A 10,136-nucleotide genomic window follows, 5' to 3' on the forward strand; every position below is an offset into this window, starting at 1 on the left:
GTTCTCCCCGTGCAGCGTGGGTTCTCTCCGGGTTCTCCGGCTTCCTCCCACACAGTCCAAAAACATGTTGAGGTTAATTGGTGATTCTAAATTGTCCGTAGGTGTGAATGTGAGTGTGCTTGGTTGTCTGTCTCTAAGTGTAGCCCTGTGATAGACTGGTGACCTGTCCAGGGTGTCCCCTGCCTTCACCCTGAGTCAGCTGGGATAGACTCCAGCCCCCCATGACCCTAGTGAGGATTAAGCGGTGCATAGATAATGGATGGATGGATGTTTAATTTTATTCATCAAGCATATCTGGCTTCCTTTCAGTCTTGCTGTGTGTGAACACTGCCTGCAGGTCAACTGAAAAGTCTCAGAATGTGTCTCGCGTGCCTTGGTTGGTTGCAGCTGAGTCAGCCATGGCTTCTCAATTGTGCCAAGACATATTTTTAATTGAGGCACGCAGAATAAAATTATTTTGGTGAAATATAACAATTTTTATGTTTGCTTGTCTTTTTATTGTTGTTTATTTTCTGAACTGGAATCATGTGTCACATGACATAAGCTCACAGTTCCTCTAAAAGCTGAACATCTGATGGTTCTTACTGGTTCTACAGTTTCAGCCTCTAAAAAACAATGCATTTTGGGGGGATTTTTTAGAACAATGTGCCTTTTTCAATCTACCAGTAGGCTTTGGGATTCAGATGGTTCATACTACTGAATAGTCTCCAGCCTTTAACTTTAAGGAGGTGAAGCCACAGTGTCAATAATAACTAGATGAACCATTGAATCAGTGGTCATCAGAATCTTTGGAGACAGTTTTTTGTGTGTGTGTGTCGTGCTTTACAACAAGCACCTGGAGGCAGCATGAGATCAATTTAGTAGATTGAACAGAAACAAGTATGAGAGGATCAGCCTCTGAAAAGCAGTGGCATGATTCACTGCAGCTCTGCTACAGCCTGAAGTTGGATTTCCTTCTTGAAAGTAGGAACGTCTAAGTGGTAAAACTGGACAATTGTCTATATCAAGTCATTTTAAGGTATTTTTTGTGATTTGCACTTAGACAGCAGGGAGGGAGAGCCAAGTCCAGACTGAACCAGGCAGGCAGGAACTATCAAAGGTGACTTACTGTCAAAAGGCAAGAAGTTTACAGGCAGGGAAACAAAACCAAAGGGCCAGGCAGAGATCATGACAAACACATGGCTGAGTAATTGAGTAAAAAAAAAAAAACATGGCAAAGGTTCAAAACATAATGTGACACATGAGAATGTGGAGAACATGAGCTCAGGCTGAAACTGTGACAGTACTGGATCAGTATGCAAGTGTTTTTTTTATATATCCAATTAAATGTGACTTGTATGTGATCTGCTGTGTGAACTTCATACGACCCAAAAGTGTCGCGAGTGAGCTCAGTGTCTATGGCAGTAAACACGGATGGTAACGGTGGAGCATATGTTGTGATTTTAAAGTATTGGGGTTATTTTTACAATGTTATCACCATGGTTGTGGTGGTTTTCTATCCCAATGCCCCCCCCATCACCACTACTGATGGTGGAAACAGAACTGTGACCACTAACTAAACTGGCATCAGCAGCCAAGTACTGCCTGTGCGTTCCAGCCACTTCCACCCCATCAGAGTGGAAGTGGCTGTTAGAGCATCAAGCCCTCCTTGTATCTCGACCTCCGTCTTGACAATCCGACAGCCTTGCTATCCGACATAAAAGAAGGTTTTACATTTAGTATCGGATTATCGAGTCACGACTGTATCAACCTGTTAGACCTTAGCACTGGAGCTAGAGACTGCTCTCTCTCTCTCTGGTCAGGGGACCAGGAGTAACAAGAATAAGGTAATTGTACTTGCTAGCAAACTTATTTAACTTCATGGAAACTGGTTTTAGCCCATGTAGGAATTCAACTGTAAGCTGCACTTTATCTCCACAAAAAATCCTTAAATCCATCTACAGCTCTCATTATACAAATTTAGAATTTTAGAATATGTGAATATTTTTGTATATTATAAGTTTAACAATTGGATACATGATGCTTCCAGCATTATTGAATATTTTTATGTAATGCAGGCTTGGGTTTTGTCTGTTGGACCAGGATCAGTTTCCAAAACATCTCTTTTGGAATATACATGTATTTTATGAGCTTGTCCCCTAAAGAAGAAGCTAGATTTACAGCTTAATTATAGGTGCTGGGATGGGCTTTTGGAATGCTTTCAGCAGCAACAGTAGAAAGCAGCAGCAGCATCAGCATAGCTTTCAGGTGAGGGGTGTGCACTGACATGATATCAGTGAACAGAACTAGTCCACATTTGGGATGCCATGACTCACAGGACCATCACAGCTTGAGTAAACTTAAGAATTTGGAAAACACTTCTCTGGTGTCATAAATCACTGGGACCAGTGAAAGAGAGGAAACTTCAGTCTAACTTTTAAGTGTGATTTTTAGAGAGATAATGTTTAAACTCTATCTAGGAACAGTGACGATGACGAGGTTTAAAGCAAACGCAGCATGTATTTGATCATTAATCAGTTGGACTGTGTTTTAGTATTTTTCTTCACCATCAGCCTTTTGTTTATTCAATTAGTTTGGACAATGAAGCTAATTGTCCACCACAGGAATCAGATGGTTTTTCCAGTGTTTTAGGATTTGGGACAATCCAGATTGCAGATAATCTCATGCTGTCAAAGGAAGAGTATGGTGAGATTTCCTTGTGTGATTTTTGGAGAGTCTGGAATAAGAAACCATGCAGGCGAAGTTGGTCAACAAATAGTCCCACTTTTTTACATAGTAATTTTTTAAAATGTATTTGTAATTTGCTGATTTAATCCCCGGTTCTTTTTTTCATTTAAAACTTTTTGGAGCTTGATCATCAAACATCTAAACTCTACTGTGCTGATTGTCGTTATCATTGAACTAAAGTTTGTGTTTCTTCGTCACCCATCAAACTTTGGTCTGTTTCGTTTATGTGGATGGTAGTTGTTCATGGTGGCAGATGGTGCGGCTGCTTTGTGGTGTTTGTTCAGGCCTCAAACTACAACCACAGAACTGCTGTGTTGGTGGTTTGTGCTGCAGGAATATATAGAGTTACGTCAAAGGTCAGGACAGTAATAATAATAATAATCAGATCAGATTTATGTAGCGCTTTGCGAGAGTAGGTGTCCTCAAAGATGCTTTAAACTGTCAATTATTCATTTAGACACATGCATTCAGGTGGTGGTAGCTAAAGTTGTAGCCACAGCTGTCCTGGGGCAGACTGACAGAGGCGTGGCTGCCATTCTGTGCCTATGGCCCCTCCGACCACCACCTCAAACAGTCCATTTAATCGCATTCACACCAGGACACGTGTTACACAACCTTTCAATCATTGACCGACTTGCTTTACCACCTGAGCCACAGCCGCCCTGGACAGTGCACTGCAGAGATACCTAATGACGACTATCCTCAGGGGAGCTCGAATGAAAGTGCAGTAAAAGGAGCAAATAAACAACGCATTGAGAGAAAACATAGAAAGAACTGCCCTGATGACCTGATTAATGCTGTTTAATAACCAGTGCCCATTAAATAAAATGCATCCATGATTCTAAACTGGAGCAAAGTGTCTGTAATTAGCCTTTACTGCTCATTGTGGCAACATTGATTTCTCTCCTGTAACAGCAGATTATTGAAAAAACAGACTCCAGTGATAGACTGGTGACCTGTCCAGGGTGTCCTCTGCCTTCACCCTAAGTCAGCTGGGTTAGAATCCAGCCCCCCACGACCCTACAGAGGATAAAGTGGTGTAAAAAAAAAAAAAAGATTGGATGCATCATGCAATATGTAATAACTGTCCTCTCATTCTGCATATTGCAGTATTATTACAAAATATGGAAACTGCACTTTTATAAGATGAAAATGTAGCAATGTGATGTGTTACGTCACAACCAAACAAAATGGATGTACTCAACCATTAAAAATATATAATCACAGCAATGTTTATTCGTATGCCTTTTATAGTGTATCATGCAGATTCACAATTCATTTTAAAAAGATGCTGCTGGTTCAGGAGATTATTATCATTTATTGGTCAAAACTACATCAGGTGCTACTATATTCATCAGCCTAAATTCCACAAAGTTCTACACAGACACAAGCATACCCATGTGCACTCTCATGGAACATTGCTGTAACTGTCAAACTTTAAATAACAATTTTTTAAAAACTTTCCTGGGTTGTTGGTAAACATAATATTTTGTACAAATGGAGAATAACAGTCCAGATTCTCAAAGGAGAAACACATATGTAGCATCTTGTATAGTGAACAGAAAACTCAGGAGTTCCTTTCCATTGATGGTCATACATAGTTTTGTAAGTTCAACCCCATGGTCAGTTTTCTACAGCACATAAGAAATGCTCAGTCCAACCTTTCAAAGACAAAAAGGCTTTTAGACATGAGCGTGTATCTCCTTGGATGGACCTGAAGCCTTTACCTCTGACCCCTATTCTTGGAACTTGATGCAACCAGCACAGAAACATGTAGCGTCAGATGGGCCTTCGCTTGAAGAAATGATCTCTAACTGGACCTCTTTGACTTGTATTTGAATATCTTTGATTTATATTGATAAGTAGATAGTAATGCCAATTAAAAAGAAGTTATAGTATTTGTTAAAGAACTCAAACCGCGTCACTATAAACATCTATGAACAACGTGATTTTGAGGTTGTGATTCAAAAGTGTTGAGGATTGTGCTGATTAACACCTTCTACATCCCCACTGACCTCCCAGTGGCAGCGCACGAGTCTCGGGGTGCAGCAGACCTGGAGCGTTTGCCAGCACAGTCCTGCTGCGCGAGCTCACCTTCATCTCATAGCCACTCATGTTTTGTACTTGTGCATTTGTTGAAATAAAACCCCTATTTTTGTAAACTCGAGTGTCAGTTTCCACTTTATGGTGCATCCTGTGGCTCAGGCGGTATTGCGGGTTGTCCTCCAATCATAAGGTTGGCGGTTCGATCCCCCACCCCTCCACAGCCAAAGTGTCCTTGGGCAAGACGTTGAATCCGAAGTTGCTCCCAATGGCAGGCAGCGCCTTGCATGGCAGCTCTGTTGCCATTGGTGTAAGAATGGGTGTGTGAATGGGTGGATGAGGAAACACATCGTAAAGTGCTTTTATTACTGTTATATAAGTGCAGACCATTTACCATTTACCATCATGCCACAAGCCTTTAGATCAACAGAGATACTATTTGAGAGATTCTCAGCACTGGGCACCATGAAATGTTATAATTTGTTACAAAATGCAGGGAAATTTGATTCATATTGTATTCATGCTGTGCTTTACAAAAGTTCAGCAGATTACTACAAAAGATGTTACATAATGTTTTACACTTTATTATTACATCATGCTGTGTTTCTCTCTAATCACACTGTCAGATGTATGGACATGTCTTCAAACACACTCATAGATAATGCAGGTAATTTTATCTTTTAGCCTGCCAAGTGTACTGCAGGCAGAATGCTAACTATGTTAGTCACGATAAGTGTTCTGTTTTTTTCAAACTGACTGGTAAATCAAAGGAATGATCTTCCTGTGGGCTATTAGTCACATGACATAAATTGCAGAGGCCTTTTGTTGGTACTGCACTGAAGACAAAGCGACATATGCACATGTGAGCACTGCTTTAGAATGGACCGTCCACAAATTAGTTTGACTTGTTTGTATGTATATGCAGCAGATCAACAATTACAGTTTAGAGGAAAAATAAAACCAATGAAATACATCCATCCATTATCTATACACCGCATAATCCTCACTAGGGTCATGGGGGGCTGGAGTCTATCCCAGCTGACTCAGGGTGAAGGCAGGGGACACCCTGGACAGGTCACCAGTCTATCACAGGGCTACACTTAGAGACAGACAACCAAGCACACTCACATTCACACCTACGGACAATTTAGAATCACCAATTGACCTCAACATGTTTTTGGACTGTGTGGGAGGAAGCCAGAGAACCCACGGGGAGAACATGGAGGCTCCACGCAGAAAGACACCGGGTGTCCTCACGGGTACGCGAACCGGTGACCTTCTAGCTGTGAGGCAACAGCGCTAACCACAGAGCCACCTTGCAGTCCCAGTGAAATACATAAATGAAACATTTATTTGCAATGACACGTTTCATTTCTTATCAACAGTCCATTTGTGTTTTCAGCACAAAAGAACCATGAAAAATCTAATTTTGTTGGCTATTTGTGTGTAAATTCAAGCAAATGAAACCCAAAAGTGAAATGGTTCCTACAGATTTTTTCCAAATTCTGCAAGGTTTTGAAATACCTATGTATTATATTATATGTATTAAATATCTGGAGCCACTACTTGAGGTTGTTTCCCTGTTAATTAGATATTATAAATATTTTCATGTTGACAAAATGTCAGTGAACAAATTGGAAACAATATTGAGACTGTCCCCTTATAAAACACAAGCCTACAGTTTGTTTCTGCAGCAGCGTATTAACACCGTTCTTAAGGTTAAATCAGCCATCTCAGCCACTGCCCAAAAAATAACACAGTTTGTGTAACTGGACCCTCTGGTGGCCATAGTAATTATGATGGGAACAAACGAGAAGCTCAAATGATGTAGTTAGAGAGCCACAAAGTCAGTAGGGAGGAGATCAGGGTGGTGGGTGGGTTGACAAAACATCACAGTTTCGAATCAAAGAACATTGTTCATGGTCAATTTTGCTTCTTATCGACTTGTTGCAATGTGACTGAGCTTGTAATGTGCGATGTGAAATTGCGTGATTTCTATTGTTGTAACAACAACAACTTGTTCTCAGGTCTTCTTTTACAAAAGTGACTATAATATCAGTGTTCGGAATAAATTAGGTTTAAAACTAAACTGTATCTGTCAGGTTGTTTTAGCAAACACAGAAACAATATGAAGTAAGGTACCACCAGACTTTTCAGGAAATTAAAAATGTTTCACAATAAAATGTGTAACTTGTGGTTAAACATATAATAAAACCCAAGCTGCAGTCGATGCAGTTGGGCTCATTAAGGCTAGATGTTCATTTTAGCCAAAGCTAATTTTGCTATGTATTTCTACTTCCTAGAATTTTAAAACTCAGACTTACTGCTCCAGCACTTCAAGTTGTTTCTACCACATAAATAGTTCAATCTTGGATCCTGGAGAAAAACGTAACACCAGACAAAGTTGTCCTTAATACGAACTGACTATCTTCAGCTGGCAGAGAACTGGCTGCAGCAACCCTAATTTGACTTCATTCAAAGACTTCTTTACAAGCCCAGATTTTTAGTTTGAATGAAGAAGGCACATATGATTTGAAGACTCTTCATTTTTTTTCCTGCATTTATGTTTAAGCAATCATTAATTATCTGTCTAAAGAGGTATTCAGTATACCATCTAACAACATGTACGTGCACGTGTTCTCTCTGCTGTTTCAGTAGCAGCTCTGCAGAGGGACAACAGAGCCTGAACATGTCAACAGCCTCCCTTCTGCCAAACATCGCTCATTAATCTTGTTATTTTGTGCATATAAAACTTGATGATGGAAAATGAAGGGAGATGAAATAAATTATGCAATATTGAAGAAAAAGCGTTGATGCTTGACTTTCGTGCTATCATTGTTATGTCATACAAAAACAAAACGTTACAAAGGGCTGGCGAAACACTTTGAGCAAACCAATCCCAATTTAGGCAACATGAAGCCTGGAACTACATTATTTCCCAGATACTTGAGCTTTGACTGTGTCTTTCTTACCTAAATGTGTCTGTTCTGCACCAAGTTCCATCGAGAGTTGACTCTTTGAACCAAGAGTCCTATTGGTATGTTGGTGTAGTTGACAGAAACGTGATTACTAGTCCTTTTAAACTGCACATTTCTGGAAATTTGATGACAATATGTACTATATTTAGATGGCAATAAACCCAAACCTTGACTTGCTGACTGAAAAACTCTGTCTAGGCAACTCCTGGAACCTTACACATCTGCCTATCAGTCACAGTCACACTCTGGTGTGATGTGGTGGTGATTATGGCAGCAGACAGGTGTGGAGAGAAATCTCACTTCACTGGAACTGTTTTGTTGATCTTTGCTGGGAACCAAAGATCCCTCTGGCCAAAAATAAATACCATGAAATTAAGTGTGTGTGTGTGTGTGTGCGTGTGTGTGTGTGTGTGTGTGTGTGTGTGTGCGTGTGCGTGTGTGTGTGTGTGTGTTGAAGAATCCCTCTGTCTCAGGCATCAGCTGGAGGGTGAACTCCAGTTTGGCCAGAGTTTTGTTGTTCTTGCTTCTCACTGAGTCCCAACCAGTCGGCACGTACAAGTTTCTACAGCATGTTTTTCGTAGTCCGAGGTCAAGGTTTTCAAAATGTCACTTGATTTGTGTAATTCAAAAAATGGCCTTTACACATGATGACAAAGAGACAGAAGTTTGCCTGTTGTAGTGATTGGTTCACTACCATAGGCCCACAGAGGCTCACCATCTGGAGCTCGAAGCCTTTTTGTATCTCACCTGTGCAAGAAGCATGCAGTGTTGGCGTTGGACTGCAGAATGATTGTTGACTACAGATAGGAATGACTGAGGCCCCTGAGACTTCACTGAAACATGTTTATTATCCTCACATTGCACAACTATAATTGTCGTTCCCTGGGGGCTAAGAGTCTGCACCAGAGATGCTCTGCTTGCTTTGCCTGGGTGGCCTTTTTTTTTTGCAAAGTGAGGCTGGTGGTAGGTGTGGTACGGGCAGGCTTACCCACATAAAGTCACAAATAACCAGCTCTAAGTCATGCGTGGATAACAACACATTAGTGGCTAAAATGCTTGTTTAACTTCAGTTAAGTTCCCTTGTATCATACTTGTCAGGGATAATCAGGGGATAATACAAAAACACTCATCTCAATGGAGAGGAGGCCAATATCTGATGCTGAAACAGAAACTTGTTGATTTCTTCTTCTCTGCCCTCTGGGGTAACTACCACTGAACTTGCCCACCTTTTTCAACTAATGACCCCTAATAATTTAGCACACTGGTGGCCCCAGGTCATCTATGTGCAAGCCAAAATTTGTGTCCACAAGCGGACTTAAACTGTATGTTTTTTCTGCATGCATATACACTACTATGAAGATAGAGTTTAGTGTGTAAGAGTTTGCTTGGAGGACTCTGTTCCAGCAGTTTGTATGATCTCCCCGTGCAGCGTGGGTTCTCTCCATAGACTGTATAAAAGATGAACGTAGCAACCGGCCCTGAAAAATGAAGCCAACCCGGAAGTGTCAAAAACCTACAATATCACTACGTCCGCTAGCTGCTGGCTCCAAAAAGCCGTGGCTCCCATAGACATGAATTGGAAAAGAAGTGATTACAGATCACAAAATACCACATTCCTACAGCTCAGGATTTTTTTCTTATTAGTTTTCATGGTCAAGTCCAGAGACCAGGCGGCCAATCTGAAAATAAATCAATACTGAATTTTAAAAAAACCTTCGACATTTTTCGGGGCAAGGGGCGTGGCTGGCTTGATTGACAGTCGGCAGCGACCATACAGACGAAGCGAGCAGAAGGCGGTAAATGTGGGCGGGCAGAGAGGGCCCGCCTCTCAATCCGTCAGACCAATCGCTGCTCCTATGGCTCCGCCCCCCTCCGACGATTTTTGCGTAACTGGCTCCAAAAATCCAAGATGTCAACCAGGAAGTAGCAAAACCCTGGCTTCATTTTCTCAGTGCAGAAACCAACGGGTGACGTCACGGAAGCTACGTCCATCTTTTATACAGTCTATGGTTCTCTCCGGGTTCTCCGGCCTCCTCCCACAAGGTCCAAAAACACGTTGAGGTTAATTGGTGATTCCAAATTATCCGTAGGTGTGAATGTGAGTGTGCTTGGTTGTCTGTCTCTAAGTGTAGCCCTGTGATGGACTGGTGACCTGTCCAGGGTGTCTCCTGCCTTCACCCTGAGTCAGCTGGGATAGACTCCAGCCCCCCATGACCCTAGTGAGGATTAAGCGGTGTATAGATAATGGATGGATGGATGATTGCAGCATCTTTGGGTTTTTGACTCAACAAAAGTTACGTTAATGTCGGCTCCAAGGACGATTCAATTCAATTTTATTTGTATAGCGCAGATTACAACATCACATAGCGCTAAACATAGTAAAGTATA

The sequence above is a fragment of the Stegastes partitus genome, unplaced genomic scaffold (genome assembly GCF_000690725.1).
Source record: "Stegastes partitus isolate 25-593 unplaced genomic scaffold, Stegastes_partitus-1.0.2 Scaffold199, whole genome shotgun sequence".
Taxonomy (NCBI): domain Eukaryota; kingdom Metazoa; phylum Chordata; class Actinopteri; family Pomacentridae; genus Stegastes; species Stegastes partitus.